Source organism: Nestor notabilis, unplaced genomic scaffold (genome assembly GCF_000696875.1).
Source record: "Nestor notabilis isolate BGI_N333 unplaced genomic scaffold, ASM69687v1 scaffold27109, whole genome shotgun sequence".
In the NCBI taxonomy this organism is placed as follows: domain Eukaryota; kingdom Metazoa; phylum Chordata; class Aves; order Psittaciformes; family Psittacidae; genus Nestor; species Nestor notabilis.
In genome coordinates, this window is record NW_009942880.1 from 1 (window position 1) to 2,097 (window position 2,097).

The following is a 2,097-nucleotide window of genomic DNA, read 5'->3' on the forward strand; positions in this document are numbered from 1 at the left end:
TGAAAGTGCCTTTTGGTGCATGTATCAGATTCCCTTCAATCTCAGGAGTGATGAAAACAAACATACAACCATCCTGGGCAGCACTCCCTGTGACCTTAAGCCAGTTCTAGCTGGGAAGGATTTAACAAAAAGGAACTCTGGAGATTGGTTTTTTGGGTTTTTTTGTTCCTTTTCTTTTTCCCCCCTCTTTTTTTTTTTTTTTTTTTTTTTTTTTTTTTTTTTTTGTTTTTTTTGGTTTTTTTTTTTGTTGTTTTTTTTGTTTGGTTTTTTTTTTTTTTTTTTAGGTTGTTCTGGGTGGAGGAGGATGCGGGGGGAGGGGAGGGGGAAGATGTTTTGAGTCAAAATCTGAACAGCCATCTTTAAGCCTCAGCAGGTGGTGAACTAGTCATCATGTTGTATATAATTCAGTGTTATCAGATGCAAAATACCGACTGGGGGCTCTGCCATCACCTGGTCACACTCAATGTAGCTGCATAGAACTATAGCGTTGATAAAGCCTTTGGTTATTGCAACAGAAATCTCCGACAGCCCTTGCCTAAACCCTACAAAGTAAATCATGACATGACCAAAGGCCCAGTTGTTTGTTTTTATGCTATTGGTGTGTGTTGGCTCCCATGACCTCTGGAGTGATGTAAATACCAGCTGGGTTAGGTGGGGGTGTCCCTCATCGCCGGGGATTCCTGCTAGCAGGAAAGCCGGTGCCGTTTTCCTGGTGGAAGCAGGGGTTTGTGCAGTGGCTCTGCTCGAGACCGTGGCAGCGCAAAGGGCAGGAGCAGTTTATCAGCACTTTTGCCATCCGTAAGTATGAAGTTAGTCTAGTACAATATTAATGCCTTGGAGCATTAGTAGCCAAAGCTCAACAATATCGTGTAACTCAGCTAATGTGTGTCCTTTCTATTTGATGGGTAGGCGCTGCTATCTGTAGTAAATGTGTTTTTCTGGAGGAGAAGTGCAACGAGGGCCTGTTAAGTATTGTGTGGTTAATATGCTCAAGCATTGCCAAGTAAGCAAGAGGTTTTGCAGCATCCAGGCGTAATTCAACATCAGTATTATAAATGGTAGCATACTACCTAGTTTATATGTAGGGTCAGTTTAACCAATAACAAATAGTTATTAGCTTTTTTATTACATTTTTCCTTTACTGATTTGGACTAGTGGGTTTATGTCTAATGTTTGTAAAATGATTTAGACTGCATGGATGTGTAATATAAACCACATTTAATGGATTATGAGCCACTTAATTAATGTGCTATGAAATCTTGGATTACCTGTGTTTTATATTCTGCAGACGATTTTGCAGTGGGTTCGCTAAAACTTGTAAAATTGCTTAGATATATTTTCATTTAAATCCAAGAATGTGCACAATATTGGAAGGTGATTATCCAGGGGATAATCACGCTTTTTTTGATATCTCTATTAATTCTGAAGTTGAATGCTAAGAGTTTAAAGGGGGGTGGGAGGGAAGCGAGAATGAGAGGACGAGAGCTTGCGGTGATGAGTGGACGTCGTTTCAGAGGGTATACTAGGCTGCAAGATCGTCTCTATAGATTTTTGAAATGCTCCTGGTGCATTTTATATTTCATTGTATCATATTTTCTATAAAATGCAATTTCTGTAAATTAATGAGCATTTGAAATGTGTCTTGTATGAAGTGGAATGTGGTAAAAGTCTGCCCAAGGGGACTCCAACGTTACCAGTATGTAAATAACTACTAAGGATGTGATCTTTCTTTTTGTCCTGGTCAGTCAGTCGATGGGTCACTTTGTCCTTTCACAGCTCTCTCACCCAAGTTTCTTGAGGAAGCGGGAGGTGATGGCTTGGGCCTCAGGAGAGGGACGGTGCTGATGGCAGCAGCAAGGCGAGGACATTGCGCCACACAGCGCATGCCTCAGCCAGGATGAAATGCAGTGCCTGGCAAACTGCCAGCACCTGACGCCTTCCCAAATTCCTGTTCCATAGCTGAGAACTCAGTTGCTTGTATGACCACTATTAGAGTCTTAGTTTGCTTCTGCCGTGAACTGTCCACCTCCTCCTGGCCACCCTCAGCAAACTTCACAGCCCCTATCCTCAGCCGGCTGGCGCGGGCGGGCTGCATTG

At 42.4% G+C, this 2,097-nt stretch overlaps 1 long non-coding RNA gene across 1 annotated transcript; it reads left to right on the forward strand.

Annotated features, from left to right (window-relative positions):
* Positions 1 to 302: 302 nt before the first annotated feature.
* On the forward strand, positions 303 to 1,619 carry LOC104411244. The gene is made up of 2 exons (XR_719948.1): positions 303 to 682; positions 759 to 1,619. It is a non-coding gene; the product is annotated as an uncharacterized LOC104411244 (long non-coding RNA).
* The last annotated feature ends 478 nt before the right edge of the window (positions 1,620 to 2,097 follow it).